The sequence below is a fragment of the Carettochelys insculpta genome, chromosome 6, assembly GCF_033958435.1.
Source record: "Carettochelys insculpta isolate YL-2023 chromosome 6, ASM3395843v1, whole genome shotgun sequence".
In the NCBI taxonomy this organism is placed as follows: Eukaryota; Metazoa; Chordata; order Testudines; family Carettochelyidae; genus Carettochelys; species Carettochelys insculpta.
In genome coordinates, this window is record NC_134142.1 from 41,941,099 (window position 1) to 41,965,494 (window position 24,396).

Consider the following 24,396-nt stretch of genomic DNA (forward strand, 5'->3'; position numbering starts at 1 on the left):
CTATGGAAAGGCAATGCCTGGCTCTGTCTGATTACTGCAAAGTTCAACAGTATGGTGACACAGATAAGAACAGTGAATATAAAATATATAACTTATCTGTAATTAAAATCGATTGTCCTTCATGTAAAGTGGATGAGTCATGTATATTTTAATTTTCTCACACAGAATGCTGTCAGTGAGTTAATTGGAGACCTTTAGGAAACAGAAGCATCTTAAAGTGTAGGCAGAAAACTAAAGACGTAGTTTGATTCCCATTGCTCCCCATAGAGAAAACTGACTACAAAGCAGATTGTTCAAGCAAAAAACAAACACAAAACACTGTATGATGAAGAATTAAGGTTGCTTAGGTCATGTTTATATGGTAGACTTTTGCCAGAACAATTATGTTGGATATTGGCACAATCCCCGACAAACATAGCTATGACGGCAAAAACCCTCCAGTATAGATACAGTTGTTTGTAGTTTGGCCAGTATAGCTTGTTTTGTGCAGTTTCGCTGGAATAAGCTGAGTCCACACCAGAAGCATTTTACCAATACAGTATACCAGAACAGGTTGAATCTGTCCATTCTGGCACCAGAGGCGGAAAAAGTACCCAAAAGTTTACTTGGGTAAAAGCGTGGCTGCTTTCACTTCTGGATACTTGAGCACAATAGTAATGTGCGCACATGCCTGTGTGTACTTTTACGCATGTAGTTTTCTAGAGGGACACTGGCGACTTGTACTTAAGTAAATTCTACCCTCTGCAGCTTACTTGAGTAGAAGTACAGCTGCAGAGGGTAGAATTTACTTAAGCACAAGTCGCCAGTGTCCCTCTAGAAAACTACATGCGTAAAAGTACACACAGGCATGTGCGCACATTACTATTGTGCTCAAGTATCCAGAAGTGAAAGCAGCCACACTTTTACCCAAGTAAACTTTTGGGTACTTTTTCCACCTCTGTCCAGCACCCTTGGGACTTGACCAGTGCCAACTGAGGTCAATACTGTTTAGCAGCATTACCAACACTTCCACTGCTTACTGGGTTCTTAGAAGACATTTCAGGGTAATCTACAGCTAAATAACAGCACAGAACAGGGCTGGAGGCTGTAAGCAAACTTTAGGAGACCATACGGATCTTGGCCACACCCTTGATAAGCTGATATCCAGTAACTAAAATCATGCCAGTGTGTCAGAACTTCTAGCCCCGTGCCTCTTCTGAGGATTATCACGCCGCCCGCAGGCCCCAAAGGCCTAGTCCATAACCCCTCAGTTCAGCCCCATGGCCTCTTCAGGCCCCAACAGCCTAGTCAGTGTTCGCAGGCCCCAGCAGTCTGGTTGGCCTTGGCAGGTCAGTGCTCCCCCTTTCTTGTGGTCATGGGGGTGGCGGTTGGGGAGCTTGGGCCCTCCCACTCCACTGGGCTTCAGCCCAGGGCCCTGTTAGTAGTGGGCGTGTCTCCCTGACCACCAGCTCAGTGGGGATTCCCACTGCAACACACTGACTTAGCAGGACACCTCCAGGCTCCATGCCCTGGGCTACTTCCTACCCAGTTTCCGATGAGGTGCGCTGTCTCAGCTGTGGCTGCTCCTCCTCGGGATGCTGCTGCTGCATTTGGTGCTGCTCCCTGGGAAGCTGCTGCTACAGTTGTAGCTGCTACTCCTAAGTTCTAGCAGGGGCTCCTTCTCCCCTGGTGGCCAGCCCTAACAGACTGGCCTTTATATTTGGGCTGCAGTTGGAGCATGCCCAGCAGGGCCATGGGGAGGGGGCATTCTCCACCCAGCAAGCTTAGCTCCTTCCCTCCTCACCTGTGTGGGGCTGGCGTACCCCATCACAGCCAAATTACAGATGTTAGCAGCTGAGAGCATGCTCAATCAAAGACGTTCTACCTGTGTAACTACACTGGTGAAGTGCTCCTGGAATAGGCTTTTCAAAAGTGCCTCTTTCTCCCACATCCTCTAAGAACATGAAAGCTTGAAGTCTGAAATTACACTAAGAAAACTATTCAAATAAGGGAAATGAAGATACTTCCCACACTACACACACTCATACCTTTCAGTCTGCTCTTTTAGAATAGAAGTATAACTCAAACTTGTGAAAATGAAGATCTATTTCTTCACTTAAAGACAAGATAAGGTAAGTCAAACTTTTGTTAAGAGAAAGTTAAGGTGACTAATATTGGCAGAGTGTTCATATGTTTACTTAAATAACATCAACTGAAGGACTATCATTTGACCATGGCCAAATATTCCAGCAAGAATGGCCCAATATAGCTGGACAATTTTTGATCACATGATGGTCCCATTGGAGAAAAATTATTTAACCACATGTTCATGCTACTGCTGAGGGAAAAAAGGAGAACAAGAAGTTCAACATCTTGATTAGAAGATTACAACCAAACACTGCACATACTTATACCTTTATTTGTGTACAAGGTTATCAGTGTGCTTAGCAGTTTATGAAGCACATTAAACAAGTTAAAAGACAGTCTCTTCTGCCAAAGTGCCTACAATGTAAATTGACTAGAAAGGGGGCTGGTAACCAAAATAGCAAGAAGAGCCAAGTTCTTAGTTCAGTAAAAAAATATTCAAGAGCCGCAATGCACAGGAATATGAAATGATCCTTAAATAATGTCAAACCATACTTTTTGTAATAACTATTTTAAGAACAGTGCACACATAATGATTTGTAATGTGAGACATATTTGCGGCAGGATGTTCACTGTTCATCAAAAACAGGTTTTTTTTTTAAATACTTTGCAATTATAGCATCAAGAGCTACAAAGAAGTCCTTAAAGAGCTGCATCTGGCTGTGGAGCTGGAAGTTGCAGCCCCCGGCCTAGACTAATATACAGAAATTAATTCAGAAGGGAATTGTGGAAAAGAGCTTCTTCCTTTAACACAAGGGCTGCATCTATACTAGCAAGTCCTTTCGGAAAATCAGGCCCTCTTCCAAAGGAGCAAGCTGAGCATCCACCCACAAATACGCTCTTTTGAATTCCTTTTTAAAGAATGTGGTGCTTCTTCCAGAGGCCCCTCCTTTCCCAAATAAGGAAGAGCACCTCTTTCTGAAAGATTGTTTCGGGGAAAAAAGCACGTGTAGATGCTCTGGGGGCCCTCTGTTCAAAAGAGCAGTTCCAATGGTGCCGGATTTTTCAATCCCTGGCCTGCTTTTTCGAAAGAACAGGGGCTGCATGGAGGCTCTCCTTCGAAGAGCAGATTGCTCTTTTGATCTGCTGTTTTTGTGTGTGGACATGCTCTTTTGAAAGAAGATCTTCCAAAAGATCATATTTTGAAGGATCACTGTAGCGTAGATGTGGCCCTTGGCGAACAGCTGTAAAGCCATTAAGCTACTTGAAGAACTGAGCTTCTGCTCATCTAGCATATGTGAATTTTAAAATAGTTTTTATAGCGAGTATGTATTTCATTGTTTAATTTCATGTCCGTTTAACTGTTTAGCATTTAAATATGAACATTATGCAAGGCTGAACTATTATTGTGTAAAAAACCCACCTTTTTAAAATGTAATTTTCATTTTTCTGAAATAAAATAACTCAGTCCAGTAACTTGTCTTTTGTTATCATGCGTGAGCATCTAAGGTTAAGTCTACAGAATACCAAGCATTTCATGCTTTGTTACTGTTCTAATATATTCATGCTTTGAAACATCTGACCAAATTTGACATTTGACAGGTTAACTGACCAATTATTTTTGAACCAGTCAAATACCCAACGTTTGGTAGGACAGAAGAATTTACTAAGCTTAATACTTTGACTGAAATATTCTTGTGATTTAAAAAGAGAAAAACCCCAAAAACCCACACAAGAGGTTTGAAATCAAATATTCTCACGAAGTGTGTGCAATCCAGACAACCGATTTGTGCTAATTCATGAGCAACAAAAGGTGAACCAGACTAACATATTAACACACTAAAATCAATTTTAGAAGTTATTTACATTTAAAACCCAGATAGGAAATGTTTTTAAAAGTTTTTTTCTTCTCTAGAATAGTTCTGCTATGAAAAGTGAACTATAAAATGGGAAGACAGGAGCGAACCCCAATATTGTCTCCAAAAGCAGACACTGCAAGATGATGCCATAAACCCTGTACTAGAATAAATCTATTCATAACAAGTTTCTTCTTAACGCATGACAGTTAGTAGTTGATTTATGCCTTGAAGCATAAGTACTCACATCCACTACAAATTTTCTGTCTAATAACTGAGTGGTTTCCTTATACACCGCAGAATTTCTAAAGGGTTAGTTATGTGTAAGTTCTTGGCATTGACATCTTATAGCAGTGACTTACAAAGGCTAAATAAATAAAAGTGCTGAGGTAAAATTATTGTTATAGTACAAAAAAATAAGCTAGGTATACTCTTCACCTTAAGCATCAGTGTGTCTTGAATGGTTCTTCCCCGCCTCAGTTCCTGCTATCTGCATGTTTAATCGCATCTGCTGACCTGTTAGCATTTAGAGCCAATGTAACTATGGCAGAGCAAGCCAGAGTCTGCCTAGACTGTGAAAACAGAATAATTTAAGTTCTGTCTGAGGCATCCTTACTACTGATGGGGAATAAATTTTGAGAAGGTAAATATTCAATGGCATTTGACATCACAGGTAAAACTAATAACATTTGAAATAAATGAAAATACTTACTGCACATTAATGGCCCAAGGGAGATTAGAGAGGCAATCAAAATAAAAAACACAGTAATAATAGGAGATTTCAATTATCCCCATATTGATTGGGTGCATGTCACCTCAGGACGGGATTCAGAGATTAAATTTCTTGATGCCTTAAACGACTGCTTCTTGGAGCAGCTAGTACAGGAACCCACAAGGGGAGAGTCAATTCTCGATCTAGTCTTGACTGGAACGCAGGATCTGGTCCAAGAGGTAACTGTTACTGGACCGCTTGGAAATAGTGACCACAATATAATAACTTTTAATATTCCTGTGTTGGGAAGAACACCGCAGCGGTCAAACACTCTGGCATTTAATTTCAAAAAGGGGAATTACACTAAAATGAGGAAGCTAGTTAAACAGAAACTAAAACGTAGAGTAATTAAACTAAAATCCCTGGAAGCTGCATGGAAACTGTTTAAAGACACCATACTGGAGGCCCAACTTAAATGTATACCCCAAATAAAAAAACACAGTAAGAGACCTAACAAAGAACCACCATGGCTAAACAGCCATGTTAAAAAGGCAGTGAGAGAGAAAAGGGCAGCTTTTAAAAAGTGGAAGTCAAATCCTAGTGAGGAAAATAGAAAGGAACATAAACACTCCCAAATTAAGTGTCATAATGTAATAAGAAAAGCCAAAAAAGATTTTGAGGAACAGTTAGCCAAAAATTAAAAAAACGATAGTAAAATGTTTTTTAAATACATTAGAAGCAGGAAGCCCGCTAAAAAAGCAGTGGGGCCCTTGGACGATGAAGATATAAAGGGAGCGATCAAGGAAGACAGTGCCATTGCGGAGCGATTAAATGATTTCTTTGCTTCAGTCTTCACGGCTGAGGATGTTACAGAGGTTCCTAAATCTGAGCCAGCCTTTTTAGGTGACAAATCTGAGGAACTCACTCAGATTGAAGTGACATTAGAGGAGGTTTTGGAGTTAAATTGATAAGCTGAATAGTAACAAGTCTCCAGGACCAGACGGTATTCACCCAAGGGTTCTGAAAGAACTCAAATGTGAAATTGCGGAGTTATTAACAGTGGTTTGTAACCTATCCTTTAAATCCACTTCGGTACCAAATGACTGGAAGACGGCCAATATAACGCCAATATTTAAAAAAGGCTCTAGAGGAGACCCTGGCAATTATAGACCGATAAGTTTAACATCAGTACCAGGCAAATTAGTAGAAACACTAGTAAAGAATAAAATTGCAAGGCACGTAGAAGAGCACGAATTGATGGGCAAAAGTCAGCATGGTTTCTGCAGAGGGAAGTCGTGTCTAACTAATCTATTAGAATTCTTTGAAGGGGTTAATAAACATGCGGACAAGGGGCACCCAGTGGACATAATATACCTAGATTTCCAGAAAGCCTTTGACACGGTCCCACACCAAAGGCTTTTATGTAAATTAGGTGGTCATGGGATAGGAGGAAAGATCCTTTCATGGATCGGGAATTGGTTAAAAGACAGAAAACAAAGGGTGGGAATAAATGGTAAATTTTCACAATGGAGGAGGGTAACTAGTGGTGTTCCCCAGGGGTCAGTCCTGGGACCGATCCTGTTCAACTTGTTCATCAATGATCTAGAAAATGAGGTAAGCAGTGAGGTGGCAAAGTTTGCAGATGACACCAAGTTGTTCAGGACAGTCAAAACCAAAAGGGATTGTGAAGAACGACAAAAAGATCTCAGCAAACTGAGTGATTGGGCAGCAAAATGGCAAATGAAATTTAATGTGGGTAAGTGTAAGGTAATGCATGTTGGAAAAAATGAAATTGATGGGTAGTAGGTTCAAAACTAATAGAAGGAAATTTTTCTTCACACAGCGCACAGTCAACCTGTGGAACTCCTTGCCCAAGGAGGCTGTGAAGGCCAGGACTCTATTAGGGTTTAAAAAAGAGCTTGATAAATTTTTGCAGGTTAGGTCCATAAATGGCTATTAGCCAGGGATAAAGTATGGTGCCCTAGCCTTCAGAACAAGGGCAGGAGATGGATGGCAGGAGATAAATCACTTGATCATTGTCTTCTGTTCTCCTTCTCTGGGGCACCTGGCATTGGCCACCGTCGGCAGATGGGATGCTGGGCTGGATGGACCTTTGGTCTGACCCAGTATGGCCTTTCTTATGTTCTTATTAAGTTGGTTTATATGAGAAATGGAATCACTGACTCAATCTCTTTCTTGATCACTTAACACTTCCTGAAACAGATAGAGGTATTTCTTTTTAATCAGTTTATAAATACTGATAACCCACATTAACTACTGAACAGGTTAACCAAAAAGAGATGGAATCATGCAGGAAGGTTTCTCTCTATAAGGGATAAGGAAGAGGCAAGCCAGGAATATGTTATCCATGAGCTTGAACACATTCCGGAGAGGGGAAGAATGTGGACGTGTGACAAGGAAAGCAATTAACATTTGCTCATTCTCCCAGACACCATTTCTTTTCTTTGTTTTTTCAAAGCATGGGGAGCTATGGAATTCTAAAGTTGTAATAGGATGCTAAAGCTCAAAAATTGAATTTACTTCTTTTAGTCTGACTCAGGTCATTGAGTCACTGAAAGTGGTTACCATCTAGCAGTTGCTCAATGGCACATGAAATTCACACATCCCACCCCCATTGGTGTAAACTGAACGGACGATGTCGTGAGCAATTCAGGCACAGGGAAGGCAGCAGCAATTCACACGCATAACCTAGGCACTAGAAGCTGTCACACCAGTGTGCTTCCTTCCAGGGATAACTCGAGTCAGTCGGCCTTTGGGGCGCTCTCTCTAGCGCCCGGTGTGGGTAACAGAGACTACTAAAAAGGGAGGGCTTTCCAGCACGATGTGGGATCATCTCAGAACAGCGCACGGAAGAGGTGTCATTATCATCAGCACCGTTTCCCCAGCAGCCTCACGTGTTCCCGGCTAAGCCTGCAAGCACCAGCAGTACCACACCCCCGCTCTTGCCCAAACGGGACACCCCAGGGCCGGGGCACGCAGCCCCCTCTCTGCGCACCCTGATCCCCATGTCCCTCCTCCACGCACCCACACAGCACCCACCTCCTGAGCCACCGCCAGGAGCGTGCCCCGGGCCCTGCACACACACCACTCCGTCCCTGCCCCACAGGCCTCCGCCCGCTCCGCGCTCACCGCCCTTCACTGAGCTACCGCAACCCCTATCCCATCGCTTTCACGGAGCCCCCCTGTGCACCAGCGAATCCAGCCCTGCCCGCCTCTCCCCTCACCCACCTGGGCACAGGTGATACTAGCAGCTCCCACCGACCTCCCTCCCAAGCCGCGCATGCGTCCAACCCGCAAACCATAGTACCCCCCTCCCATCGCCTGAAGACGCCCTGCCCGCTTCCGTTCCATGCCTGGAGTGGGCGGGGCCTACATGACCTCTCCCTCCCCTTCCGCCTCTCCCCGCATCTAAGATGGCGGATGGAGCGGCTTCAATGGGGTTGTGTAGGCTGAGCCCTGAGTCAGCACCTGGATAACGTCTGTGCGCTTGCGTGGCGCCTTCTCTGGTCGAGCTGAACGGCTCTGCTGCGCACGCGCGGCCAGGTGTGCTGTCCGTTTTGCTTGAGCGCCATTGTGCCTCTTCCCTCTCCTCGTGGGACGTGAGGGAGGCGCCCTAGCGCGCCCGCTGTAGTATGTGCGACGACGTGCTTCCGTCCTGGATCACGGTGCCCCCGGCCCATCTTGTATTTCAGCTGGGGCACAGGAGTGGGCATGAGGCACAGGAGATTGAAGGGTACTGGCAAAGGGAGAGGGAGCTGCACGTGCTTTGTAACATGTACCACCCTCAGAAAAAACATGGAGTATATGAGCCAAAGGCTGTTATGTGCACTTGGCGGTTTGGGGCACCCAAAGAGGTTTGATGGGATTGGAAGTTGCCAGGATTACACTCCTTTCCATTTGAAAGTACCACAGGCTGGCCATGATTTGTCACCACCACTGAATTGGCAGGACATTGCATCTTCATTAAAGGGCACCAAGATTATTCCTACCCAACTATTGTCTCATACATGACACTGTGCAAGTCTTCTGTATTAGACAAATGTCTGCTTGTGGGTTTTGAACCATTTATGACTGCAGGATGAAAGGAGTCTGTAGACTGGCAAGGACCATATGTTCTTGAGGCTGTTGGATAATCAGTACAGTATAAAGGGTTAGCAACACAGCTTCCTTGAGTGGGCCTCTACAGTCTTTCTGGACAAAATAATGAGCACCTTTAAGGAATGGGTGATATGAGGTAGGAAACACCAGAAAGTTAAGGCATTTTGCATAGAGAGGGGGAAACAGCAAAATGAGAAAATTAAGAGACCTAGAAAACACGTGAAGAGTAAGAAAAACTCCCTCCAAATGATTGGGAAAACCAGCTAGTATGATGCCCCATAAATGCTAGAGAAACCAGGCCCAATGATCCGGAGAGAGACTGGGTGCTCAGGCCTAATGGAGAGGAGACAAGATGTTGTGACTATAATAGTCCCTTGAACTCTGCCAGAAATGGGGATTTACATGTTCCATCTGAAAGTCTTCCAGGAACAGGATAATTTGCCTTTGGATATGAAGAGCAATTTAATAGAGAGTTCAAATAAAGTCTAAAATAAATTCTATGAGCAAAAGTGGAGAGAAACAATATTGAATACACTGAGGTGGCCTTTGTGTTTAAGAATCTGAAACATCTGCATTAAAAATGGCAAAGATAGCCCAACAAGTTACTGAATGGATAAGAGGAGGAAATCACCTTCAGCCCAAACAAGCAGTTGTAAGTGGAAAAGGACAAAAATGCTTGGAGTGTCAGCTGATAGGATGACCCAGAAGAGGCAGGCATTTCTTATCCTATTGAAATTATACCACAGAATGGCAAGCACCTCCAACTTCATTATTCTCAGGTGTTGTAAAGGACACAAGGAAGCAAACAGGTAGGCTTCCCTGTTTATTCAAGGCTTTATGCACTAGTGTTGGTCCTGAATTAGAACATTAAATCCAAACAACTCTCCTTTTGAGTTGGGATATGTCAGAGTGTGTGTCAGATTCAGACTTCAAGCCTCAGTGTTTTGGATCTCTTTCCATTTTCAGATTTGGGAAAGGAGGAAAGATGATAATAATACTGTTTTAATTTATCTCCTCACAGGATTGTCCCTGCTTTCTCCAATCATATTCTGACTCTTAGAGGTATCCCTTCCTGAGCTCTCAGGATATGATTAAGAACCTGGGTGTTGGTAAAAGAAGGGGGTGGAGCATTCTGTGTGTAGGAATGTGTTTCAGAAATGGTGAAGAGCAACTATTCACCTCACATGATGCCAGTATTTAGGAAGAATGACACTAGGCTTCCATCCATAAGACAAGACTGGAAAAAAGGTTGGTGGGGACAGTGGCATCTCAAGGATCCATTGGATAGTTTGGATAAGCATTGGAACTTTTAAATACTTACCTGAAACAAACAGCAAATAATTTGATGCCCACCCCATTCCTTTCACTAAAATATTGATGGTTTGTTTTTTTTGTTTAGTTTTGTGAGATGTTGAGGCCCATTTCCTTTGTGCTCTTATACGCAGTTTTGCATATGTGAGCATCTGGTTTACCATAAGCTTTTATGTGGATATTGACAAGGCTGAAAAGGCTTTTGCTTCTTCCTGTGTACATCTGAGAATTGCTGAAGCTATTTTCCTGTGTAATACATGTATTTTGTTGATAATGAGGGTGAGAGTTTTGAAAACCCTGAATGCATCTTTCTATTCATTAGGGTCTCACAGTTTGTGAACTTAATGTTCGTGAATTCAATTATTTGCGAGCAGCCGAGCGGCAAGAAATCCAAGTATGAAATCCAGGGCTTTTTTTCAAACTTTGGTGGCAGGTTACCGATCCCCCAGTGTCCCTTATATTGCACCCTTGAATAAATGTCTGCCTTTCTAAATGCCATTGGAATCAAATCACTGCAGATAGCCTTTTTGTTTATGGTTCAACATTTCTTTTGTATATTGTGATATTGCCCAAAGACATTTATTGTTATAAAGGTTCCAGTTTTGTTGCGTATCACAGCAAAATTGGTCTTGAGTGGGGATTTGAGGAAAAGAACTTAGTGAATGGCTGTACACGAGAGAAAGATGCAGGACTAAGAAGAAGAGTGTAAATGGAAAAAAAAACCTGAGGAATTTTTATAACAGTTCCGGGGACACACACCAGCACATCTATATGTGTGTAACACTATGGCTGTGTCTACACTACAAAAATAACTTCGAAGTAGAGCATCTACACACACCCTAATTTGAAGTTAAACTTCGAAGTAGGGCACTACTCCATTCCCGGGAATAGAGTAAGGATGTCGAAATTGGGCTCCCTACTTCGAAGTTAACTTCGAAGTAAGGGAAAATGCGTGTAGACTCCCTGCTGGCTACTTAAATGTAGTGCCTAACTTTGAAGTTAAGTTCAAAGTTATTTCCTAGTGTAGATGCACCTTATATGTACTTGTCATTTGCGTTATTAGGACTGTGTCTAAACTGATTGGAGGCCTCATGTAGGCTGATTAATCACCTGTCTTTATAAATAATAAGACATTCTGAAAACAGTATAGCTGTGTTTACACTAATCCCTTCCTTTCAGAAAGGGCATGGTAATAAGCAAGGTCAGAAGATGCTTATGAGGTGCTCTCATGAATATGTAGCACCTCATCAGCATAATGGCGGCTATGGTGATTCAAAAGAGCCGCTTTCAAATGGCGTGCCTCCTGTGTAGATGGGAGCCATTTGAAAGGACCCCCCCCAGTCTTTCAAAGCCCATTATTCCTAACACCAAAGAGGAGGGGCCCTGATTCCTACTAGCTGGCCTTTCTTTCTTTCTTTCTCTCTCTCTGGTGGAGAGGGGATTTTCCGGGGGAGCTGAGAGACGTTGGACTCCATGTTTAGGGCTCCGAAAGGGGCATTGTTGAAATTTCCATGAATTGCTTGTTTTTCCTTGCAGTGCTAGTTCCGACGTCTGGTTTTGCGTTGTCTTCCTGCTGCGCTTTTTCTGTCTGTGCTTCTTGCATTCCTTTGTACCATGGGGGTTTCTACCAGGTGCGAGATTTTGAAAATCGGAGCACCAGGGTCTGGGACCAGGCTGGGCCTGGCTTTGGTGCAGCTCGTCTTTGTCTCTTGGTGGAAAGGACTTTTCAGGGCTCCATGGGAGAAGCTGGGCTGCATGTTTAGGGCCCAGGCATAGATTGCTTGAATTGGCATTTCTTGCTGGTTTTTCCTTGGCAATAGGATTCTGGTTGTGATGTGGAGCCCTTTCTGGCCATGCTAATTCTGTCTGTTCGCATCTATTGCCCTGTTCCATGCCCTTTTCAACTTGTGCTTTTTTAAAACTTGAAAGAGAAGCAACGGAGGGGTGGAGCGCTGCCTGCTGTCAGAAGAGATTAGTTGCCAGTGGCCTCCCTGGAGGGAGCCATGTCCTCTTCTCTGCCACCCCCCAAATTGATCAGAAAGCTCTTGATGGAAGCTGCATCAGATAGACTAAGCTGCTCTCTGAAAAGTCTTTGGAGGATATCCTCTGTGGGGATGGGTGAGCAATCCTTCCAGGCTGAGTTCATAGCAGATGCGCTCCTGAAGTGATAAGCTGAGTTGAAGACCACAGACCGGAGACTGAAGACTGTGCAGGCAAAATGGAGGAGTGTCAGGGTCCCCTTTATACGCTTGCTGATGTGACGGGCAATCTGTTGTTCCTCCCTGTCCTGGAGCACATTGAAAATGGAGAATCACACGAGGAGGTCACCTGTCCATGTTCTTTCTTTGGTGGAGGAGAGAGCCATTCCACCTCTGTCAGTCTCACAGGCCACACGACCACAGCCCAGTTGCTTCCGACGTGGCTTGGAGTCCAATGAGGCCCTTTGTCTGTGAAGCACATCTGACTAGGAGGTTGCCATGCCTCCTGAGGTGATCTCCCAGAACCAACTTCAAGTACAAGCACGGAGCCACTACTGACAACTTCACATCCCCAGAGCTTACAGACATATAAGCAGCATCAAGAGATTCAGTGAATCACCAGCTTTCATTAGACACCTCAGCTGGCCCACCTGGCACAACTTTGGTGGAAACTTAGGATAGTGGTTACACTAATGGTTCTCATGTTCATTTTAAAATCCAAGAACGTCCCAGAGGGTGATCACAAGGCTGATTCAAGCGAAGCTGAGGAAGGCAACAAAGGCTCAAAGAGTTCCCAGGTGCAGAATCCCAAAGGAGACAGTAACTCAAATAACCTGAAAGAGAAGAAGAATGTGCAGCAAGAGTCAAGCAAACTCACTCACCCCAAAGTAAAGGACTCACGCCTTGTTCATTCAGCAGTGGGCTTTCCTTCTCTGCCTGCCAAACTGGCCTGTTTGCATGTGCTTGAGTGTCCTTTTGGGCTGTGTTTTTTTGCTGCCCGCTCTTGTATGGCTCTGACCATCTGGGAGATTTTAATAATGAAAAGGGGAAAAGGCCAGAAGTGCGCCGTGCCATGGCATTTTTCTTTGACTGTGACCCAGGAGAACATCTTGCCAGCTGGGTCAGGATGAGTGAGCAGTGCAGAGCGCTGCCTTTACACTGCAGCCTTATCGGGAGGTGTGGCTTCCAAATCCTACTGCTGAGAGTGGGCTGTCAGGCTTTTGTTGCTCGTGGGGGGAGGGAGGCTTCCTGCTGTTTTGCGTCAGTTGTTTTTGAGGGTTTTCCTGTTGATCTGCTGACAGGAATTTTTCCAGCCCAGCCCCCCCAGGTCCTACCTGGGGCCTCGTTGGAAAAGCAGGCCACCTGCTCGCCTGGGTTGTGTCCCTTTGCCGCTGCCACCAGGAATGGGTGGAAAAGAAGCGGGAAGGCTTTTCTGGCCATCAGGGTAGTTGAGTGGTCTAAGGTGCTGCATTAAGGTTGTAGTCTCCTCTGGAGGTGTGGGTTCAAATCCCACCATTGGCAATGGTGCTGTTTCTTGGGTTGCCACTGTCTCCTCTTGGGTGAGAGAGGCAGAGCTTGTCTTGGGGCCAAGAGGCTTGACTTTCAGTGGGCCAGAGTGCCTGCCTGTCTGTTGAGAGAGGCCTCCCAGCAGGGTGGCCAAGTAGTCCAAGGTGGTGCGTTCAGGTCACAGTCTCCCCTGGAGGCATGGGTTCAAATCCCACCCCTGACAGTTTCACTCATGCCTGTTATTGCCAGCATACCATTGGACATGGCACCTCTGCTTTTAAGTGGGGGCTAAGCTGGTGCGCAGCCTTGGCCAGCTGCCAAGGGTGGAGCCATGAGAAACTCCGCAACCAAGTCTTTCCCACAGGCTGTATTTTTTCTCCAGCCCAGTGGGTGCAGCACTGGGTTTGGGAGAACAGGGCAGATTAGGAGGACCCCTCCTCTCTGTAGTGAAACGGTCCCTTCGTTCCCTCCTTATGTGTTACAGAGGTGATGGCAAGATGCTTCGGGCCACAGCCGTGGCCTCCCTCACAGCAGGGCATTTTCTGGGGCAGCCGAGAGATGCTGGACTCCATGTTTTGGGCTCCGAATGGGGCATTGTTGGAATTTCCATGAATTGCTTGTTTTTCCTTGCCGGTGCTAGTTCCGACATCTGGTTTTGCGTCGTTTTCCTGCTGCACTTTTTCTGTCTGTGGTTCTTGCATTCCTTTGTACCATGGGGGTTTCTACCAGGTGTGAGATTTTGAAAATCAGAGCAACAGGGTCTGGGACCAGGCTGGGCCTGGCTTTGGTGCAGCTCGTCTTTGGTGCACCAGCCCCCTGGTGGAGAGGGGCTTTTCAGAGCTCCGTGGGAGAAGTTGGGCTGTGTGTTTAGGGCCCAGGAGTGTAGATTGCTTGAATTGTCATTTCTTGCTGGTTTTTCCTTGGCAATAGGATTGCTGGTTGTGATGTGCTTTCTGGTGGATTGTTACTTTACTCATCAGCCGTGGTCTCCCTGACATCAGTAGAGGTGAACTCCTCCTTTTTTCACTTCCCTCCTAAAATATTTCCGGAGCTTGCTGTCTTTTGCAGACACCTTCTGGTTTTATATTTCGGGGGTTATAAAATCTTTTTGCTAATATCTGCTATCTGTCTTCTTATTTTGACCCCTCAGAAATGTGGCGGGTGGGTCTAGCTGAGATTCGTGTTTGTGTTATATGTTCAGTATATGATATTTCACTGACATCACCCGTGTTGGTATTATCTGTGTAGTGAAGGGGAAAGTCAAAAATTCTTTTTCCGAGTCTTTTCTATACTCTTTCTTCTAACTTTACTGTACAGTTTGGTACCCTGCATTATTTTTAGGGATCACGTGCAATGATGGGAGCTGGGACACTCAGTGGACGGCCAATTGAGAACACAGTTGTTGCACCTGTGTTGGCAATATCTGTCATGTAGGAGAAAACCAAAAAATCCTTTTTGCTACAGTTTTCTATTCTTTTTCTCCTAACTTAAGAAGACAGTCTGTGGCCCTGTATAATTTTCAGGGAATCGGATGCAGTCGTCGGATGGCCAGTTGAGAATTCAGCTTTGGAAGAAAGACATTTGTGTAAACTTTCTTGCCGTCTGTTTGGATGCCCTACTTTTCCTTCCTTTCAATGAGAAAATGGACTTTTGCTTAGCATGGGAGGGGAATGAGGAAAATGCAATGTGGGAAGATGATGTCAAAGACCAACAAGCATACCCACAATGCTATGGGATAAGGGAACTGTGGGATAGGTTGCCACAATGCACTGCTGCAACAGTCAATGGTTGCCAATTGGAGTGACCCAGCACATGTGCTCTCCTCCATATAGTCTGCCCTGAAGCTGTCTAGTACTGCAAAGGTGAAAGCCCCTACTTCCTTCTCAATGGCCTTTGGTATCTCAGAGAGAGAGCATTTGTCCTTTTCTGCGTCATTGGCATAAAGAGTAGCTGTTTTTGACTTTTTTTGTTCTCCAAAATAGTTTAGGGCTATGTTTACACTATATCATAAAGTCAATTTTAAGGCAGTTAGCTCGATTTTACAATTTTACAGTGAATGCCATTAGGTTGATTTTAGGGAGCACTAAAGTTGATATTATTACACCCACAAAGCAAGTCGATGTAGCATCAAGTTTGAATTTAAAAGGTCAAATTAATGTTAGTGTGGAAATTCCACTTCTTTAAATTGACTTTATTGGCCTGCAGAGGTGTCCTGTATGTATCTCACAATGGCCCATGGTTGTCCATTCTGGATGCTTCCATCTTTGTTGTGCTCCAAGTGTGCATGAAGAAGGTAACAGGAAGTCCGCGAATTTGAAATCAGCACCAGAAAACTGGGGAAATTGAAGTGGGCACCTGGCCCCATTTTGAATTCATTTCTTTATTATCAGTGTGGCGATCAAATCTATCCATGAAAAAATAGCTCTAAAATAGGTAGTGGCTTCTTCCTCACATAGGATATAATAGGAAAGTCTGAGTTTTTTTTCTGCATTGGCGCCAGCCCCTGCCCCACTGCCCCACGTGACAGCTAGACTGCGAGGGTCATGCTTGCATGAGAGGGTGAGAAACTTCTTTCTTTATTATCAGCACGGCAATCGCATCTACCCATGAAAAAATAGCCCCAACAGTGGGTGGTGGGTTCTTCTGTGCACAGGATATATCAGGAGAGGCCAAGATTATTTTCCAGTGCTGGCGCCAGCCCCTGCCGCACGTGGTGGGTAGGCTGTGAGGGTTATACTTGTATGAGAGGCCAAGAAAATACCTAGGGATGATCTTACAACACTTCTTACACTGAATGATGTTCAAGCTGCAATCAAAGTGATTGAAGTGCACCAAGCAACTGGACTAGATGGAATCCCCGCTGAAGTCTTCAAAGAAGGCAGATCAGAGCTCCATAAACAACTCCACCTCCTGATTCTGAAGATCTGGGATAGGGAGCTGATGCCACAAGAGTTCTGCGACACACTGATCATCAGTCTCTTCAAGGAGGGTGACAACTTGGACGGTGGAAACAATTGTGGCATCTCCTTCCTGGCAATGACAGGCAAAATCTTAGCTCAAATCCTGGCAAACCAATTCCTGCCACTGTCAGAGGAAATTCTCCCAGAATCTCAGTGTGGCTTCCAACTCTTCTGAGGAACAGTGGACATGATCTTCACCACCCGGCAACTGCAAGAAAAATGTCGCGAACAAAACCGAGCCTTATGCCTGAATTTCATTGACCTAACCATTGCGTTTGACTCAGTGAAACATAGCACCCTGTAGACTATCCTCTCAAAGATCGGCTGCCCCAAAAATTCATTAGCATCTTGAGGCTGTTTCACGACAACATGACTGCTGTAGTATTGAGCAACAGCGGATCCCAAAGTGACCCCTTTGAGGTCAAAACAGGGATCAAACAAGGCTTTGTTATTGCCCCCTCACTCTTCTGCATCATCATCACCATGAACTTTCACTCATTGATGGCAAGCTTCCAGATGGTGTGAAGATTGTGTATAGGATGAATGGGAAGCTGTTCAACCTCAGGAAACTGAAGGCTAAAAGCAAGACCTCCATGCCCTTGATCATAGAGCTCCAATATGCAGATGACAACAAGGCTGCTGCTCTTTCTCCCATAGCCTTCAGACCATCTTAAACACCTTTGCCAAAGCATATGAAAATCTTGGCCTCACACTGAATATCAGAAGGACCAAGATGCTCCACCACTCCTCGCTGACAGGACCATCTCATGTACCTTCTATTGACGTCAACAGAGAACTGCTGGAAAATGTGGAGCATTTCCTATACCTTGGAAGTCATCTTTCCACTAAAATTGACATTGACATAGAAATTCAGCATCGTCTGAGCTTTGCAAGCCATGCTCTTACCTGCCTGAGACAAAGGGTCTTTGAAAACTGGGACTTCTATGCCAAGACAAAGCTCCTTGTATACTGCGCAGTGATTATTCCAGTACTACTGTGCACATGGGAAACTTGGACAACAGACAAGCATCATATGAAGGCATTTAAATAATATCATCAGTGCTGCCTCAGGACAATCCTAAATATCTCTTGGGAGTGTCCTGGAAGAGGCGAACGTGGTCAGCGTTGAATCCATTATCATTCACCAATAACTTTGTTGGACTGGACATGTGGTTCGGGTGTTTAATCACCGCCTCCCAAAACAGACTCTGTTTTCAGAGTTGAAGGAAGGATCTTGGGGACCAGAAGAAGTGGTTTAAGGAAATGCTGAAGGCACACATGAAAAAGTGCTGCATTGGTGTCAACACTTGGGAGAACCTTGCCAGTGGTGAGCATTAGTCTCTGAGGGGGTGGCACAAGTTGAGAGGTCTCACCGCAGTGCAGATGAGGAGAGGCAGAGAAAAAGAAAAGTGTGGCAAAAACTGCCCTAGGCCCTTCACACAGCTACCAACAACTGCCCCTTCTGTGATATGACCTGTGTCTCCAGAATTGGGCTTCTCCACCATCAATGGACTCACAAATAGGAGGGTGACACGCAGGCGTTCTACTCATTATCCAATGACCACCACGAGGGAATGAAATCACAGTGTTTTAATATCATGTGCTGCAAAACTGCAAGAGATTCATTGAAGAGCCACTTGCCGCTCAGGAGCTACAGTCTGTGTATAACTGAGCGACAGTAAACAGAGAAGTAAGTGGCTACAGTAGGCACACAGACCATACCAAAACAGGTACACAAAGTATTCATGAAGTTTGGGAGGTAAACAACATATACAGACAGCAACATCAGAATATTAACAGTCTATTGTTGTGCTAATAGCTGAAAGTCAAGTGAGTATTTAGTGCAATCAATCAGTGTGCAAACAAGTTACAAATCTGCAGGCTAGCCAGTTTTTATAGAGAGCTTAGCGTGGAGCATTTTATACATGAGTAGGCACTTAAAATATTTGGCGTGACTATGTCTTATGTTCTTGGACAGCTGAAATTATTTTGTATTGGTATTTTAGTTTTGAGCTAAAGTTGTGTGTTACGTTTTTTAGTTATTTCATAAATCTCAAAGACTAATTCTGTTAAAGCTTATTTTTACTGTGGAAGTTGCATAGTGCCTTGTCCTATGACTTATACTTTGCCCTGCTACATCTTAACTCTGTATGATTTTTTTCTGTGAGCTACAGAATTGTGTATTAAAAATGACTCTCTGTAGCCATGTACAATTATCTTTAATGACCACTAGGTGTCATCTGTCACTTTGTATTATAATACCAAAGGTAAGTGCAAACCCAGTCAAAGACCCCTTGTTGATATTCTTTTCAGGATTAAGAGGGCTATACCAAGTTTATGTAAAATTACATGCCTAACCTTTCACTGCGCAACCTTGATTTATTTGTGGGGCACCATCTGTCCTGTTAAAAGATGCTGTGGTTTCATGGAAAAAAAATAGGAAGTGATCATGTAATTAAAGACTATTTTATAACATATATATGCAGGATATGGCAGAATTAATGTTGGACTAGTAATCTTAGCCAAAATAATACATGAACTGACATGAATACTGACATGAACATGCAGTGCCCTATTAGCATAATGGTGGCTGCACGCGATTCAAAAGTGCCGCTTTCGGAATCCACGTCGTCCATGTAGATGGGGGCCTTTCAAAAGGACTCCCCCACCAACTTTGAAAGCCTCTTCTTCCTAAAACCAAATAGGAAGAAGGGCTTTCAAAGTCAGGGGGTCTTTTTGAAAGGCCCCCATCTACATAGGCAGCGTGCGTTCCAAAAGTGACACTTTCAAATCGTGCACAGCTGCCATTATGCTAATGAGGCACTGCATATTCATGTCAGCACTTCATTAGTGTCTTCCAAACTGCCTCATTAACATGCCCCCTTCTGAAAGGAGGGGGCTAGTGTAAACACAGCCAAAATATACCAAAACTGAGTTAACTCTGCTGGAATAGCTCTGTTTTGCAGACAGTGGAGCAAAAACTGTATACACGGAATACTCTTTCTGTACTACATGTTGCTTAGTGGCTGTTATTTGGGTTTGCCACATTCGAGATCAGATTTCTGTTCTCAAGTTGTGCAGCCATTTAGTACCATATGAGGCGTTGCTAAATAACAAAGATTATTCATATATGCAAAGGCCAGAAGGCACCGTTGTGATCATCTAATCCAGCCATATCCAATATGCTTCCTATTTACCACATGTGGCAAACGGGACACCAAGATGTGATGAAATGGAGCTCCTTCTGCCCACTCCATGCATGTACCCCACCGCTTGGTGGGATAAGCATATTGTGGCAGTGGTGGCAGCCCCGGAGGCTGTGGCCTGGCATGACTCCAGCCACAATGCCTAGCACATCTCCAGCTGTGGGACTTGGCACATCTCCATAAGTGGGGCCAAGTGCATCTCCAGCCCTGGGGCCCAGCGTGTCTCCAGCCCTGGGGCCAGGTGTGGCTCGTGCAACTCCAGAATATTGACAGTGTCTCTGGTGCATCGCTGGCAGTTGTGGGGGTGTGCCTGGCTCTTGGGGGTGGGTGGTGCTGTGGCGGTCCTGAAGTTTGTATTTGGGTACCACTGATCTAGTCTGACCTCCTGTATAACACAGTTTATAGAATTTCCACAAAATAATTCCTGGAGTATATCTTTCAGAAGAACAACCAATCTTGATTTTAAAATTATTAGTGATGGAGAATCCACCACAACCCTTGCTACATTATTTGAATAGAAAATTACTCTCACCATTTAAAAATGTGTACCCTATTTGTAGTCTGAATTTGTCTACCTTCAACTTACAGATGCTTGCTTGTGTTATACACAAAACACCTTCATATCCAGCGTTCTATCATCTGGAATTCTCAAATAACTGGCATTTTAACCATAAATAAAGTTTAGTTACATTGTCCATAAGTGCAGTATAATGAAAATAAATACAGCAACTACCATATACATTTACAGTATACTATTGTTGGTAAATAAAGTACTCTGCATACATTTTTGTTTGCATCTTAATAGCTAATCTTGTTTTTCTTTAGTGTTATGCATTGCTAGGAATATCTCTCTATTATCCAGAATATTTGACTATCCAGCAATCTCCCCGCTTCAGGACTGCCGGATACAAAAGGGTTTACTGTATCTTTCTCTGCTAAACTGAAGACTCCATTAAGTATTTATTCATCATAAACTTACTTATAGACTGTAATCAAATCATCCCTTCTCATTGTTAAGGTAAAAAGGGCTACAGAATTATTAACATTTGTAATTGGAAGAGGTGAGTATAAAACTCAGTCTCCTAGCTCCCAGTGCAACATATCTTCTTGTAGGCAAAAGGGTATTTTGAAGTCCACTCTGTGCGGGCTGCTGCAATGAAACATAAGGCAGAATTAATGGGGTCTTGAGAATGTTTACCAGCAAATCCAAACCAAGCTGAGAACTGGTGCTTTTCAACCGTTCATAATTTGTCTGAATCTGAATGGATTTTAATGAGGCCAGAGAAAGGCAACTCCCTATTCGTCGCATTATTCCTCAGCCAGATTTCAGTGTCCTGCTCCAAACCATGGAATTATAAGAGCTCCCCAGAAAAAGATTATGTTATGCTGATGTTTGGCAGTTGTTTATGATTTTTGATCTATAAGCAAGGCTACAATTTAGTTGTGGAGGTCACAACTGTAATGGGTTCTGTGGCTTTACGAGACCTCCATGGCTTTTAGGGCCTCAGGGGATGGAGATTGGACGGTGTGCCCCTGCCCTGCAACTGGGGCTGGAACTAGGACCCTGCAATCCCTGACTCATGGCTTCTGCTAGAATTGTGAGACCCAGTCCCAATGTGTTCCAGGGGTGGGGGATGGAGAGCTGCAGCTGGGGCAGCACATCTTAGCCCTGCTGGTCCTGGTTCTGGCTGGGGGCTGGAGCTGTGGCCACCAGTGGGGACGACAGTATAGCTAGGCCCTGGAGAAAGATGGGGGTGTGTATGCTCTGCACTCACTGGAAGGGGTGTGGCCTTGGGTGGAACAGGCAGAGCTGGATTAGCCTCTCCAGGCAACCTGAAGTGCCACCTGGAGCATGATGCACCTACACAACCCCTACTGTGGCAATGGCTGTAGCTCCAGGCCCTTTAAATTGACAGGCCCCATGGCAATTGTCCCCTTTACTCCCTACTTCAGCTGGCCTGATGGTCACTTTCAACTGAGTGCTGCATCTGGGGCAATTCACCTGAGCCCTGTAGTGTCCTGGGCTTGGGGAGCAAGATAAGGGCTGCAGCTAGGGCTGTGTGACCCATTTCCACAGTGTGGGGCTTGGCAGGGGCTGTCTTGTACTGGAGCTGCAGCCAGAGTTGTATGACATAGCCCTGCACTGTCTTGGGCTTTGGGGGTGGAGGCTGCAGCTGGAGCTGGGCGTCTCAAGGCTACTGCTTCTGCTGGTGGTCGAAACCAGGCCCATGTTCTCCAGACCTACAATCCTGGCTTGTTGGGGACTGCAATCAAGGCCATGTGTCCCAGCCCCATGGTTTCTACTGGGACCTGCAGCCAGTGCTATGAGTCCCAGCACATGGTCCCTGACTTGGGGGCTGCAACCAGGGTCTAAAAGTCACTAAAAGTTAGGGAGTGCAGTGACAAAACTGAATGATGTCTGCTGACAAACCACTGTTTACACTAGTACTTGCTGTAGTAAAGCTTTTGTTGTTGAGGAGAAGGGGGTTTAAGCACCTGTGAAGGACAAAAGCTTTGTGGTCCAATTTCCAATATAGACAAAGCCTCAATTTGCCAAGAGTAGGTAAAATAAAATCTATGAGCAAAAAAATGTGAAGAAAATGTTGCATACTTAGGACATTCTCCACATGATGGCAGTAAAAAACTCCTGAAATTCAGAGCAGGGTTATTTCTCAACTTCAGAAACCAAAAGGGAAAAAGAACCCAAGAAGATGAAGCAGTTAGGTGTATGTGGTGAGTTTTTATATTTTAAGTTTTTCTCCTGGTAATCCTTGGAATCTCCATATTGGTTTCTCAACAGTGAAGCAACATCAAGGATGGCACATGGAGAATAGGCCAATGGTTACATCACTGTAGTACAGTGTCATTCATAGGCACCAGATGAAAGGAGTTCTTGGGTTCCTAAGTTGTATGTGTGTGTGTGTGTGGAGGGAGAGGATTAGGAAAAAGGAATCTGTTTTTATCCCTGTCTGAAAATTCCTATCTGCCCAATGAACCAAGGCACCGTAACTCATCACTTAAAGCTTCATAATTGAGTCTATCCAAGGACATTTGGATAAGCATGCACTTTGCCTGGTATAACTTTTTTACCAACTTGGTTTGATTTCTTTGATGATGCCAGATAAGATTTTTGGAAGGCATTTATAGATGTGGCTCAGCTTGCCTGGGGCACTTGGATAGTCATGTGTGGAAGCGTTTAGAGCGGAATGTATTTAAAGAACCCAGAAACAGCTGTGTAGTTAAAATTAAAATGTGCTTTTCTTGTATCGTTTTTGCTTAGTTTCCTGTTTCAGACCCTGGACTTGTCTATGGGAGGGAGAAGTGAGGGGTGTGCGTGTGTGTATGTGGGTGTGTGTATGAGTGAGAAGAGGGGTGTGCGTGTGTGTATGAGAGAGAGAGAGAGAGAGAGAATTTAGAAATTCATGGTTTGCTGTTTACAGTTGGGAAGCAGGAGTTATGTGACACAAAAGGGGCTCTGGCCAAATAGGTTCTGAAAGTCTCCTGTTTTATACTCATATCCTTTTCATTGTATTATTCATTATGTAAGTGGATTTTGTTTGTGCGTACAGAGGAGTAGGTTCGCCATTGCATGCCATCCACCCACCATTTCCTCCTCAGAATTTGGGGGATCTAATTCTCTAGTACCTTACAGTACTGTAGTCATTGCATCTATTCAATATGGACATAAAACATCAAATCAGAGAAATGATTTTGTACAGGTGTAAATGAATATGGAAGATGTGAAGTACTGGACAGCGGAGAAGCCGGCCCAAGATCTCCCACAAAAAATAGAAGAAAAATGAAACGTATATATAATTTTTGTTGCAGGCAGTGGGCAGGAGTGATTACTTCTAGAAAGATGAACAAAAAAGAATAGACTTTTCTGTTGTGTCTTGCATCACAATATACAAAGTATCTTACATAAAATACTGAATGTATCTTCATAAGACCTCTGTCAGGTAGGGAAATATTACTCCAGTTCACTTAAGGGGGAACTGAGGCCCACAGAAGTGAATGGACTTCGCTAAAATGAAATGAGGAGTCAGTAGCAGAGAAGGGCAACTCTTGTTCTGGTTTCCCTCTTTTATCATGTATTTCTTGAGCTTTAGATCTAAATATCCATGGAAGTCCAACAGCCCCTCCAATCTGGCATCCTGTTTCTAACAGTGGTTTATACTAGGGAGATAGCTGTGTTAGTCTATATACTATCAAAACAAAAAAGAAGTCCAGTAGCACTTTAAAGACTAACAAAATAATTTATTAGGTGGTGAGCTTTTGTGGGATAGACCCACTTCTTCAGACCACAGCCGTATATGTATAGAAGTGGGTCTATCCCACAAAAGCTCACCACCTGATAAATTATTTTGTTAGTCTTTAAATTGCTACTGGACTGCCTTTTTTTTCTTTTTTGTAGTGGTTTATATCAGTTGTTCTGGAGGAAGATGTGAAATCCTATGTTATAGAATTTGCAAAGCCTGCCTTTTTCTTCCATATGATCTTTGATCAAATGAATTAAAAATATTTTTATTTTGTAATGAAAGCAATGGGGGTTTTTCAAAATAAATAAATAGGCCAATCAACATACTGAAATTCCATATTTCAAAACACAAACATTCAAGCTTCACAGGTTTCCTATGGGATGGGGTAAGTAAATTGTATAGCTGTCTTACACAGAAGATAAAG

The 24,396-nt window shown here is 44.1% G+C and overlaps 1 protein-coding gene across 2 annotated transcripts in view; it reads right to left on the reverse strand.

Annotated features, from left to right (window-relative positions):
* The window catches only part of TMEM63C (transmembrane protein 63C), a 116,459-nt gene extending 108,557 nt beyond the window's left edge, over positions 1-7,902 (reverse strand). The window contains exon 1 of one of the 2 annotated variants that reach the window (XM_074996729.1): positions 7,882-7,902. The gene's annotated coding sequence lies outside the window, so the exon portion shown is untranslated. The remainder of the gene's footprint in view (positions 1-7,881) is intronic. The other variant, XM_074996727.1, reaches the window with a different exon arrangement.
* Positions 7,903-24,396: the final 16,494 nt, after the last annotated feature.